The sequence below is a fragment of the Mustela nivalis genome, assembly GCF_964662115.1.
Source record: "Mustela nivalis genome assembly, chromosome: 15".
NCBI lineage: Eukaryota > Metazoa > Chordata > Mammalia > Carnivora > Mustelidae > Mustela > Mustela nivalis.
In genome coordinates, this window is record NC_139034.1 from 78,405,317 (window position 1) to 78,417,607 (window position 12,291).

General features: G+C 49.5%; 1 protein-coding gene and 1 long non-coding RNA gene across 2 annotated transcripts in view; one reads left to right on the forward strand and one right to left on the reverse strand.

The window, feature by feature from the left end:
• Positions 1-5,434, forward strand: part of CLYBL (citramalyl-CoA lyase) — a 295,860-nt gene extending 290,426 nt beyond the window's left edge. Inside the window, exon 10 of the transcript XR_014303306.1 lies at positions 4,472-5,434. The gene's annotated coding sequence lies outside the window, so the exon portion shown is untranslated. The remainder of the gene's footprint in view (positions 1-4,471) is intronic.
• Positions 1,967-10,442, reverse strand: LOC309848825. Its single transcript, XR_014303320.1, has 2 exons — positions 10,356-10,442; positions 1,967-2,331 (listed from the first exon to the last, which is right to left on the reverse strand). It is a non-coding gene; the product is annotated as an uncharacterized lncRNA (long non-coding RNA).
• Positions 10,443-12,291: the final 1,849 nt, after the last annotated feature.

Below are 12,291 nucleotides of genomic sequence, written 5' to 3' on the forward strand. Positions count from 1 at the left end.
CACTTTTCAAGTGATGCTTAGGAGCTTGCCATCCCCCGTCTGTCTTGTTTCTGAATCTCTGGGATGCTTCATAAAACAAAGGAGAATGTACCAGAAGGGGCTTCTGTGCTATTTTAAATACTTGGAGAGGTCTTCTCTGTCTTATAGAGAAAACAGTACAGACCCAGATATTTCGCAAGTCGCATCACTGATACCTAATGCTAACCCTGTCTATACAAACTCTACCACATGTTGTACATGTGATCTCCATACGTGGTGATTAAAGAAAAGAGCATTCTCCCTGTCAAAATGCCCCCTCCTCACCTGCCCAGCCCACCAAACCTGTAGCTATGAGACCAAAGCTTTATTTTATTAAAAGCTTTATTTTTATTTTATTTATTAAAGCTTATTTATTTATTTATATTTATATTTTATATTTTATATTTTTATATTTTATATTTTATTTTTTTTTACTTATTTATTTTTTATTTTATTAAAGCTTTAATTAAAAGATTTTATCTATTTATTTGAGAGAGAGCCGAGTAGAGGAAGGGGCAGAGGGAGAGGGAGAAGCAGACTCCCCACTGAGTGCAGAGCCCGATGTAGGGCTTGATCCCAGGATCCCAGGATCAGGACCTGAGCCAAAGGCAGACGCTTAGCCGACTGAGCCACCCAGGCACCCCCCCCACCTGAATTTTACTAGATAATGTTTACTTTTGCTCTTCTATGTATCATGTAAACTCAGGAGTAGCTCTGTCTGGGTTATTCAAACGCTGCACTTGTGAGCATTCATTCACTGAGTATTTATTGAGTAGCTACTATGTACCCACCATGGTCCTGGATTAGGGAAATGCCCTCTTAGCCTCTGCAGAGTTTCTCGGCCTCAGCACCCAGGATTTCTCAAACAGTGAAACTCAAACAGCTGAAAAATACCATAGTGGTGAAGAGGTGTCCTTATAGAACTGTCAAAATCCGCAGAATACACAAAACCAAGAACCCTCTTGTTTTTTTTAAGATTTATTTATTTATTTATTTTAGAGAAAGCGGGAGAGGCAGAGAGAGAGGCAGAGAGACTCTCCAGCCGACTTTGCACTGAGTGCCGAGCCTGATGCGGGGCCGGATCCCGTGACCCCGAGATCATGACCTGAGCCGAAATCAAGAGTCAGACACTCAACCGACTGAGCCACCCCGGTGCTCCGTGTCAGATACTTTTGAATGTGATTTTTTTCGAGACAACACGGGAGGTCACAGTGGAGGATCCAGCGGGCGGTGGATGGAAGACGCTGCCTACCGCGTGGGGCTCCACTGCGGGCCCCAGCAGCAGCCCGGGGCTCCCTTCTGTCCTCGACCGCTCGCTGCCTGGTGCGAGCGGCTCAGTCGCCTTGCGGCTCCGTGTCCTGCTGCGCGGGAAGAGGATGATGAACACGGGCCCGTCCGCCGGCCACAGAGCTCCGGGGACAGCCCGCACGGCTCCAACAGCGGCCGGAAGCAGTCACGGCCACGGACATCCGACCCGGGGCCAGAGGCCTGGCCCTAGGCCAGCTGGGGCACGCCTGGCACGCTGCGGCCCAAGGTCTCGGCCCTTTCCCCTCTAACTCGCTCACTGAATTGGCGGCTCCGGGGGGCCCCCTGCCCAGTAAAATACTCCCCACGGGCCCCGCGTCTCCCTCGCAAGTGTGAGCGGGCGAGCAAACGCGTGTGCGCATGTGCATAGCTGCTCTGCATCAACCCCATCTACACCGAAACCTATGCCATTCTTTTTTTTTTTTTTTAAGATTTTATTTATTTATTTGACAGAGAGAGAGATGACAAGCAGGCAGAAAGGCAGGCAGAGACAGAGGAGGAAGCAGGCTCCCCGCTGAGCAGAGAGCCCGATGCGGGGCTCGATCTGAGAACCCTAAGATCATGACCTGAGCGGAAGGCAGAGGCTTAACCAGCTGAGCCACCCAGGCACCCCTCCTGTATTTTTTTCCTAAAAATCTTCAAGTTCACTACACAGTATTTGACTGTGTGGCTACACTATGAGTTATCCAAACAGTCCCTTATTGATGGACACTTGGGTTATTTCCAGGGTTGTTGCTGTTGTTGCTATTGTTGTTGTTGTTTTTAATCACCAGTAAGGCCACAGTGAGTAATCTTCTGCATGAATCATTTTGTATTATGCCTGACACCATGCGGGACAGATTCCTCGAAGTGGGGCTGCTGGTTGAGGAGCAATGACGTGGGTAATCACGCTGCGGCTTACCAACCTCTGGGCGACGGGAGTGGTACCACTTTGATTTGCAAAGCTTTTTGTTTGCTCTCTGCTCTTTTTCCATCTTCTTTCTTCCTGCCTAGGATGCAGAGCTGATTCTAGAGAGAACAGCAACCTTCTCACAACCTTGAGAATGAAAGCCACACCCCAAGGATAGCAAAGCTGGAAGGCAAAAGAGTTGCCCAAGGCCTGTCCGACCCACCAGTCCAGTCCTACTGCCCTCCACTGCCCTTCCAGCTGTGGGAGGAATATAAACTCCTCACCTTGTATTGCCCTGTGACTCACAGTCAAAGATAATCATTGGGGCACCTGGGTGGCTCAGTGGGTTAAAGCCTCTGCTTTCGGCTCAGGTCATGGTCCCAGGGTCCTGGGATCGAGCCCCGCATTGGGCTCTCTGCTCAGCAGGGGGCCTGCTTCCTCCTCTCTCTCTGCCTGCCTCTCTGCTTACTTGTGATCTGTCAAATAAATAAATAAAATCTTAAAAAAAAAAAAAAAAGATAATCATGACCGCTTAGATACTGAGTAAGTCCAATTAAAATGATGTTACGTTATTAGAAAATCTTGGGACTGATTATTAAGTTGGTACCTACTACAAGCTCCACTCTCCAATATGGTAGCTACTAGTCCCATGTGGCCATTTAAATTCAAGACAAATAAAATTAAAATGTTATTGCCTCAAAAAAAAAAAAAAAAGTTAGTGCCTCGATTGCACTAGCCACGTTTCAAGAGTTCCATAGGCACAGGACTCTACTGGACAGCCACAGCCTGAATATTGCCATTACTGCATAGAGTTCTGCATCATTGATATGAAATTCAAGGTAGAACTGCAGGGTCACTCTAGTGCCATTCTGATGCCCCCGTGTCTTCTGAAGTATGACTGGAAACGTCACTCGTGTGAGATTACGGTTATCTATCAATGGCTTAATTCAATGTCATGATATAAAGTGTGAGCTCCTTCAGCTTCTCCGATTGTGGAAAAACCCACCGCCTGCGTTTTTCTCCCTCCTCGTCAAGGGCATCTGTGCTGTGGGAATGGCCCAGACCAACACTCCCTTCTAAGGTATAGTGCAAGTGCATCTTCCAGGAACAAAATTTGGAGGCTATATACACATAGGCAAAATCAGAAAACTCAATCACCAGTAAGGATAATTGGTGTATTGCAAAGAAGAGATGATTTCATCAATAATGCAGAAAACAGCCTGGGATACAAAAAGCACCCAAGAGGTGAGGGCTGAGGCAATGTCAGAGCAGAAAGCCCACAAGGTTCAAGAGAAAGGGCCTTTCCACCTCTTTAGTCTTGAAGAGAAAAGCAAGGAGTGACATGCATAAAGCAAAAAGGACGTTTGCAAGTTCCCGAAGCTTTGGGGGTTTTCACACAGTGTGGATGCCCATATTGTGTGATCAGATAAAGTGGAATCATCTGTCAGCCTGTCTGTTCACATAGCTATGCTATTCATAGAAAATGTACCTCTTCCCCCAAATAAACACCATATGCGTCTTCTCTTACCTAATTGGCCGCATGTCTCCTAGGGACCTGTGACACGCAGGGGGAGGGGGTGATGCCGGCTGGCCTCAAGCGGCCACTTCGGACTTTCGTGTGGAGCATTCTTCAGGGATGTCAAGAGCGATAGGGAACCATGTTAATTAATAAATTTGAAATGAGTTTTGACTCTTGCCATCCACAGCATCACGAGAAAGGAGAAGTGACAGCACCATCTTTTGAATTCCCAAGACACCATGGGTCACCTTTTCATGCCCTCCCAGCCTGAGTTACATGGCCCCCCTGTAACCCCCACCTTGCAGACACCTATAATTCGCTTGCTCCCCTCTCCCCCCTCCTCAGCAAGTCTACGTAACTCAGCTGTCCACCCAACCACGTTGGCACCCCAACGTGCAGTTCCCAAGAGCTTTGGGGGCAGGGGGTGACTGTTGAATGGACGCAGAGTCTCAGCTTGGGACGATTAAAAGGAAGGATCTGAAGAAGGATAGTGGTGCCAGTTGCACGCCCACGTGAAACTACTTAATGTCACCAAACCGTACACTTGAAAATGGCTGACATGGTAAATTTCATGTCCTGTGTATTTTGTTATTGTTCACCACAATAACAAAAGAGTTTAAAACCTATTCAATGCTCTGGCTGGTGTCACTTTAATTCAAGGAGACAAAGAGCAGGTGGACACTTGACACCGGCCGGCAACCTTAACATACTCCCCAGTTCTGCCCTTTTCCTCTCTTCAGATGACTCTGCACACTTTCTCCCATCTCCGCCTACACTCTCACCCCGGTGCACGCTCCAGCCTCAATGCGAAAACGTGAACGACCAACGGACTCCCTCACCTTCGCGTTGGCAAGATCGCCAGCCTACCTCCACCTCCAGCCAGATTCTGCGCCTTTCCTCCTGTTATGACGGATGGGATGTCCTGCTTTTATCAAAAACTCTCTCGCCTGTTGGCTTGCTGCACCCGAGACAGCAAGGTGGGTCCCCAACAGCTTTAGGGGGGCCATCTGAGGAAATGGGGTCAGGGTTCTCGTTCTTGCTGCCTCTGCTCAAACTGAGCAATGCATGATCTGGGAATACGGCCTCAATGTGGGCACTTTGGGTGGGGGTCGGGGGTCTCTGGCAGTGTGCAAAGGATACGGTAATGTCTGCAGTAATGGGACTGGCTGAACTTCCTGGAGTAGGTCATCCAGGATATCTGCCTTAACAGCGATACCGAGGCCACCTACCTTAATGCTAACTCTTTGTATATAAATAAAAATGCTTCAATCAATTTTAAAAAATTGTCTTAGGATGCCTGCGTGGCTCAGTTGGTTAAGTGTCTGCCTTCAGCTCAGGTCATGATCTCAGGGTCCTGGGATCGAGCCCCATGTCCGGCTCTGTGCTCAGTGAGGAGTCTGCGTGAGATTCTCTCCCTCTGCCTGCCCCGCCCCCAGCTGCTGCTGCTCCTACGCTCTCGCTAAAATAAATAAATGCATCTTGTTTTAAAAAAAGAAATGTCAGGGGTGCCTGGTTGGCTCAGTTGGTTGAGCATCTGCCTTCGGCTTCAGCTCAGGTCATGATCCGAGTCCTGGAATTCAGTCCCGCAGCAGGTTCCCTACTCAGCTGCGAGTCTACTTCTCCCTCTGCCCTTCACCCTACTTGTGCTCTTGCTCTCATTTTCTCAAATAAATAAATAAAATCTTTAAAAAAAAAAAAAGAAATGTCTGTTGTTTAAGCCACCTAGTCCATAGTCATTTGTTATGATAGCTCAAGCTAAGTCAAGTACTGAGGTTGAAAAATCCTGCAAATTGTTAAAGAAATTGGACCGCAGTGTCCTTCCTGCCTCAGGGCCTTTGCATGAACTATTCCCTTGGCCTGGAATGCCCTTCTCTACTCTCTGCATGTCTCACTCCTTCTAGTCAACCATGGCCTGCCTTAGATCTTCTTTTCCCAGAGTCCTTTCTGATACCCCATTCTCAAGTAGTACCTCCCCCTGTCACCTCTACCATATCCTATTTTAATTTTTCAAATATGCTATCTGGTAGCTCTCTTGTTTTCTCTATTTATCATGTTTCTCTCTCTCACTAAAATTAAGTTTCTTTTTTTATTTTTTTGAATATTTTATTTATTTATTTATTTATTTGACAGAGAGAGAGAGAGAGAGAGAGAGAGAGAATACAAGCAGAGGGAATGGCAGAGGGAGATGGAGAAGGAGAAGGAGGTTTTCTGATGAGCTGGGAGCCGGATGTGGGGCTCGATCCCAGAACCCTGGGATCATGACCTGAGCTGCCCAGGCACCCCCTCGCCCCCTTTTTTTGAAAGAGGGCCACTGATGGGACCATAGTCATCTGCTGATCCTATTATATCAGAAAACATGAGCGAACTGGTTGCTAAACCGCAATATCACTTCCTTCCTAGTTTTGTTTTGTTTTATTTTATGTATTTATTATTTTATTTTATTTTATTTCTGTCCATTATTTCTGTCCAAAAAAAGGACTTGAACTCATTGGGTTCTACCCTTAATTTTAATGTAGAGGAATTAAAGAACTTGAAGTTTCTTCAGCTACACGTTCAGAGAGAAGGCAGGCCTGCCGCCAAGAGGCCAGGCCCAGAGCTGGTCGCAGAGGCGGCCACCCCAGTGTCAGGGACAGACGGACACTGCTTCTGTCCCGCGCCGCGGCTGCGTCCTTGGCCACCCGGAGCATCAGCGTCCACTCTTTTCAAAAGTGGAGCCAGACACAGGATCCGTCCCCAAAAGGAAATACCAACAACAATATATAGCCTCTCATTTCTTGAAAGGAAAAACTGATTTCCTTTGACTGTTTAGTCTAATGAGCAGGAACCTGGGAACCTCCGGCTCCATCCAGTGTGTCCTGAGGGTGGGGAGGATTCTGCAGGACTTGCAAGCCATCCAAGTCGAATACGACAGGAGGGATGACTGAGAATTTCTTTAAGTTGCAGACAATTCGGGACATGTCGGTCTATTTTTAGGCCCCCCCGTTACATTGCTTTCGCCCCATGGACAGGACTGAACGGCCCGAACGCCCCCCGCCTACAGGAAGAGCTTCCGGGGGAACGAAGAAACCAGCAACCAGAGGACGAAGCCCGTCCTAGCCAAGGGGTGCTCTTGGCTGTCCTCCCAGAAAGGCTGCCTGAGCAAAATGGAGGCCGGAGGCAGCTTCTGGGCCTGAGGGCAGCTGGCTTCTAAGCCCTGGGTGGGGTGGAGCACCCCCCACCGCCGCCCGGCCCGACTTCTGTTCCTGGCAGGTGCACCAGACAGAGTTCCCCGGTACAGGGCAACTCGGCAGCGGCGGAGAGCAGAGGCCAAAGCTGGGCTTCGGGGCGCGGGGAGACCACCGCGGGGGAAGAAGATGGGGTTTGGGCTGGGAGGGACCGCCTCGGGCCCCGGAGTGGACTGACCCACGGAGGCCAAGGCTCCTGGTTTCTGATCACGAAAGAGGAAGAAGCTCTCTTTCTCCCAGCTGCGGGAGCTTGAGGGGAAAGGGAGATTGGAGGGGGGCGTCCTTTCAGAAAGCTCCTCGGAAAGATGGGGGAGTTAAAGCAAGTGTGGCAAGAACCAAAAAAACCACAAAAATTAAAAATCCCAGAGCCGGGAAGGGACAAAGAAGCAGGGAGGGCCCGGGAGGGGGGGTGCTGAGAATCCCCGGGGGAGGGCAGAGAAGGGGAGGGGGGGCAGCAGCTCTGCTGGAGCGAGGAAGGGGGGAGCTGGGGGGAGCTGGGGGGTGGGGGGGGCGCTGGCCACAGCCCAGAAACCTTCGCTCAAAGGACTCGTTTGAGTTTAATCCTCCCCCAGGACTGTGGAAGGGGGAAAAAAGGAAGGGAGAAACAAGTCAAAAGTCTCCAGAGGAAGGAGCTTTGTGTTGTAAAGGGCTACCTCTTGGGCCTGTCCCCAATTTTCTCGGTTTTGTTCCTGGTTTAAAAGAAGTTTTATGTCACCCATGAGAGTCTGCATTTTTGTGGGATTCAAATATTCCTTAATTAGGTGTTGTCTCTTTACAGAAAGAAAAGACGCCTTTTATTTCATTTTACTTTGCCATTTTAATTTACTCCCTTTCGTGTTTAATAACTAGGTAGGGAAATGTTAAACAGCTGCTGTGAAATATTACCAACGCTGCTCCCTGGGAATGTTGAGAAGGAACTTTCTAGAACCATCTCCCTCCCAGAGAGGAGTCCCATGGGAGTGGACCCACAGGTCCCAGCTTCGGTAAAGGTGGAAGGAGGGGGAGGGGTGCCTTTCGCTCCACCCCACAGGGTCAGCCCTCACTCCAAAGTGGGCTTCAGGGGCGGAGGTCTGAATGCAGGGGGAGTGTGAGGGGAGCTGAGAAACACAAACCCACCCCCTCCAGATGCCCTGTGCCTCCCTTTCCTCAGGCACCCCCTTCCGACGAGTGCGGACACAGACACTACCTATCCTACCTATCCGGATCTAGGGGATCTGCCCTGGGAGCCTCGGGGAAAATCAGGAAAGAAAAAAATCATCATAACAGAAAAGCAGAAGTGGCCAGGAAACATCTCTGCTTGGCTTGGTCTATTGGATGCTGCCTTTCTTATTCTGCCCTACGTCTGGGCAAGACAACATACAAGGGATGGGGCTGTAGTTTTTACACAGCTAGAAAAGTGGACGAGAGGGGGCGACCCTCTGGCCAGGGGTCAGTAGCCGGCTGCAAACGGCCCCGGCTTCCCCAGGGATCTGGAACACAAATTTGCAGGGCAGCACGGGGCACCGGTTTCCGTCGCCCGAGCTGTGTATGACGCTTATACGCTCATTTTGCTGGTAAAAGAGCCTGTCATAAAATGTAATACTGACTATAAAACAAATCAGCGCTTTGAAACCACTTGCTTCAGATGTTTTCATAAATCCCTCATGGCTCAGGCACTGCCTGCTATTGATAATATTAATGTGTTAATAGTTCCTCTGAAGCAGCAGCACTGGGTAGGGCTGGACACACACACGCACACGCGCACACACACACACGCGCACGCACGTGGGAATACCATGTAACAGGAAGACACAAGGCTTTGGCTCTCCCTTGAATTCCAGCTGCACTTGGTTGAACTCGGAAAGCCAGATCCAAGTGAGAAACACGATATTTAAAATTATTGGCCGGAGCTCCCCTTTGGTTTACAGTGTTTTCCATCGGTTCATAAAAAGCTGTATTATATAGGCATATACGAACATATAAAAGCATGCAAGCACACCTGTGTTCCCAGCAGCATCGCTCACAACAGCAAAAGGCGAGAACAACCCAAACATCCGTTGACAGAAGAACAGATAAAGCAAATGTCATCGAGCCACGTGCCGGAGTATCACTCAGCCATGAAAAGGAAAGGAGGTCTGACACCTGCTACAACACGGATGCAGCCAGTCACAGGAGAGGGCCACCGGCTCCACTTCTGCAAGGAGCCGGCGGCGGCGAGACGGCACGGAGACACCAAGTAGATCGGACGGTATCAGTGGCTAGAGGAAGGGGCTAGACAGTCTCTTTGGGAAGATGACAAAGTTCTGGAGATGGGGGTTGCTGATGGGTACGCCACACTGTGAACGTGCTCGGTCCCACAGAACTGCATGCTTAGCCATGGTTCACATGGAAATTTTCATGTTGTATTTATTATACCAGAATTTTTTAAATGGGAGGAGAAAAGCATGTGAGTGATGGGTAGGAGGCTTCTCTCCAACCTCCCATGCCCTCCCTGCCTTGTAGCCCTCCGCACAGAGCCTACAGCTCTGTCCCCAGGCCCCGGAGCTGCCAGGGACACCGAAGGCTGAACGAGCCACGTTGGGATTCCTTTCCCCTTAAGAAAATGGCAAGTGTGGGGGCACCATCAGTGGATGGAACATTCGACTTTCCATGTCAAGGTTGCGAGTTTGAGCCCCACGCTGGGTGTGAAGATTACTTAAATATAAAGTCTTTCTTTAAAAGATTTTATCTATTTATTAGAGAGAGAGAGAGAACACAAGCCGGGGGGAGCAACAGGCAAAGGGAGAGGAAGAAGCCGGCTCCCCACTGAGCAGAGAGCCCGATGCGGGGCTCAATCCCAGGACCCCAGGATCATGACATAAGCCGAAAGCAGACCTTTAACTGAGCCACCCAAGTGCCCCTTAAAAATAAAATCTTTTAAAAAGAGAGCGAAGGGGGGAGGTTTTGTATTTACACTTCCCCAAGACACCCAAGCAGCCCAGGGAAGCCTCCCCATGAAAACCCCACTTCTACCTCAAAAGGAACTTAAGGAACCAAGAATGACATTTTTTCATGATGCCATTTCTCTGCTCCTCTCTAACAGGCGTCACTCAGGTCGGAGAAATCTCAGAAAATCAACGCTCCCATCTCCCTGCCTGTGGCCACAGACACTGAAGTGTTTTCGAGGTACATTTCTGTGGGAGGCGGAAAGGGGTGGCCCAATCTGAAGCCAGCACTGACCCAGAAGTTTCCCTCAGTAACACAGCAGACACCAGACGCAGACCCCAGGTTTTGTTAACTTGTTCTTTGGGGTCGGTTTATTTAAGAAATGGCCAGAGCACGGGCGGCGGCGCGGCTAGCTCCGATGGTCAAACATGTGACTCATGATCTTGTGAGTTGGAGCTTTGCGTTGGGTGTAGAGATGACTTAAAAATGAACTCACAGGGGCGACTGGGCGGCTCAGATGGCGTCTGCCTTCAGCTCGGGTCGTGATCTCTGGGTCCTGGGATGGAGCCCCACGTTAGGCCTGCTTCTCCCTCTGCCTCTCCCTCTGCTTCTGTGCTCTCTCTGTCTCTCTCTTAAATGAATAAATAGAAAAAAAATTTTAAAAATCTTTAGGGGGGGCGCCTAGGTGGCTCTGTTAAGCATCTGCCTTCAGCTCAGGGCATGATCTCAGGGTCCTCAGATCGAGTCCGACGCCAGGCTTTTCCCTTGGCAGGGAGTCTCCTTCTCCCTCTGCCCCTCCCCACCAATCATGCTCTCTCTCTCTCTCTCTCTCAAATAAGTAAGTAAAATCTTAAGAAAAATCTTTAGAAAAAAATGGCCAGAGCAGGCAAACCCTCGCCCTCTCCCCCTGAAAGGAGAAAAACATGGGCATAATCCTTCTCATTAAAAGTCTCCCTGGGCTCGCCTTTCAATTTCCCTTATCCTCCATTACCCTGAGCCAGGCGGCCAAGAGCTCCTGGGTCCCCTTACACAGGCTTTGGCCCAGTTTGCATCTGTAACACGTCAGTGCCAGGTCCCCTGCAGGTCGGGAAGATGAAACCCACAGCTGGTAGGAGATGCGTGTTCAGAGCCTCCACAGAGATCAGGACAGAATGGAACACGGTGCCTATTAATTTTAGGCTGATGGGCCCAATGGCAAGGACCCCCCACACACACACAAAAGGGGGAGCCCACCAGAAGGGTCCTACACAGCCTACAGGGGGAGCCCCACAGGAAAGAGGTGGGGAGCAGAGCACAGGGCTCCCCCTATAGAGGGAGGGTCTCAAGTGGGATGGCTCTAGGGTTCAGCCCAATTGAGGCAGCCAGGACTTAGAGTAGGGAGAGAGATGCATAATGCGAGTATCACTAAGAAAACTTCATAGCCAGCATCCAGAATTTCTAAATCAACCACTTCACCAAATTCCCAGCCAGCCCATAAAATCCTTGCGTGATTTGCTTCCTTTCTCCAAATGATTTTATTAAACAGTGTTGGGGGGGCGGGGAGTAGAGAGAACTCAGGGGTGAATTACATTTTTATTTTATTTTATTTTATTTTTATTTTGTTTCCTTCAAGTCTGTCCCGAGCGTGGTTAGGTACAGGATGGGTAGATGTGTAGGCCCTAGTAACTTGCCACGTTGGATTTAAATGTGCTACAGTTTTGTGTGTGTGTGTGTGTGTGTGTGTGTGTGTGTAGACTTCTGTGATCTTAATATGCACAGGCACTCATTATACCAGAGTAGAAACATGACAACTCCAAGAAGTATTTGTGTCTACAGTATTTGCAGATAAATTCCAAAAAAACTGTATTTTGCTTTCTGCATACACTTTGTTTTTGGTTGTGATTCTTCTGGAAGCCTGACCATGTTAACAGCTTCGGCCTGGACTCGCTGGAGGGGCAGGGAGAGTATGCAAAGCTGCAAAGTGCTTTCATATTTAAAAGGATTCTCCGGGGATTGCAGACCTGTAGGTTGATGGTTTTTTTCTGGATCCATTTCCTGTTTTTCAGGCTAACCCAAGGTCTGGGACTATTCCGGGGTGGGTCGGCAGCCGCTGGGGGTCTCAGCAGGATCTCTGCAATTTGAGGGGGCTATTCCCAGACAGGATCGGAGCTACCGCCCGCCTCTTTCTCATCCTGGTGTCCAGCAGTCACTAGGCTGCCCAACACCCAGGGACTGAGGCCCAAGTGACCTGCGAGTCAACTTTACAAAGAGGAGGCTGGGAAGAGAAACATAATGAGTTTAGGATGGTGAGACCCTAGAAAAGGAGAAAAAAATGGGAGACTGAGGAAGCTGGAGGCTTAAGACACCCTCCTAGGAGCCCAAAGAAGGAGCTGGCATGGGTTTTGGCTTAGCAGACTGGAGGCCTGGGAAGAGTCCATGTCTGGGTCCCTGAC